Below are 1008 nucleotides of genomic sequence, written 5' to 3'. Positions count from 1 at the left end.
GCAGGGACTCGTGTCTACATCGTGCAGCGAACTCTCCTGAAGCAACACTACGGCTGATCCAAATCCCTGAATATGCGAAGGCCTGGAGAAAATGCAGAGCAATCGCACTTTTATAAATTTCCGTTACAATTATAGGTAGTACAATTTTTTTCAAAGCCAGTTAGATACTTTCTTATTAAAGCTAAAAGAATATTCACTATGTTATAGCATTTTCATTTCTAAATATTTTACTTTGTTAAAATGCTTGTACAAAAATACATGCATCATTAAAATTTGCTTAAACCTGGATACAGACCTACTTCATTTGGTAAGTGAATTGATACAGTCATACAATGAATGACTATTTAGTTAATAAAAATGGACAACTAATAATACACCAAAACATTAAAGAATCTTAATACATAATTTCATGCAAAGCAAATCAAACTCAAAAGGCTTTGTACATACAGACTGTCTCTGTTTAATGTGTAGTATTCTGGAAAGGGTACAGCTATCTACAATTATTTGGGAACACAATTTGTAGAAAAAAATAAATTATAAAACAAATAGAAGAGACACTGACTAAGTTTTTTGTACATTTTGATTATGTGGTGTTTACAGTTCTATATACTTTGCTCAAATTCTTAGACTTGAAAGTGAAAGGGGGCTTTAGTATTTTAGTTGTATTTAGTAAGAGTATAAACAGCACCAGACACACTGCCTGCATAGGAGCCAACCTAGCAAGTTTGGATCAACCAACTACAAAACTCTTCAAATGAGATAAAATAAACGGTGAGATAATATTGTGTTCAGGGATTATGAGAATTAAAGTGGTTTTGTCCATTTGCTAAACTGCCTTATAATCTTAATTGAATTCGTGATTCTTTAAAAATGTTATGATTTTTAAAAAATACTAAAACGTATTTGGAAAACATAAGATACTAAGTTGTAGAAATAATTTTGAAAATTAAACAAAAACTGTGGAAGACTTGCACTGCTTGATTTCAAATCTTTCTGTGTATTGACAAT

General features: G+C 31.0%; 1 pseudogene; it reads left to right on the top strand.

Moving 5' to 3' along the window:
* The window catches only part of LOC101583053, a 78328-nt pseudogene that overhangs the window by 74889 nt on the left and 2431 nt on the right, over positions 1 to 1008 (top strand).

The sequence above is a fragment of the Octodon degus genome, unplaced genomic scaffold, assembly GCF_000260255.1.
Source record: "Octodon degus isolate 3935 unplaced genomic scaffold, OctDeg1.0 scaffold00014, whole genome shotgun sequence".
Classification (NCBI taxonomy): Eukaryota; Metazoa; Chordata; class Mammalia; order Rodentia; family Octodontidae; genus Octodon; species Octodon degus.
This window is presented reverse-complemented; position numbering and strand designations above follow the sequence as displayed.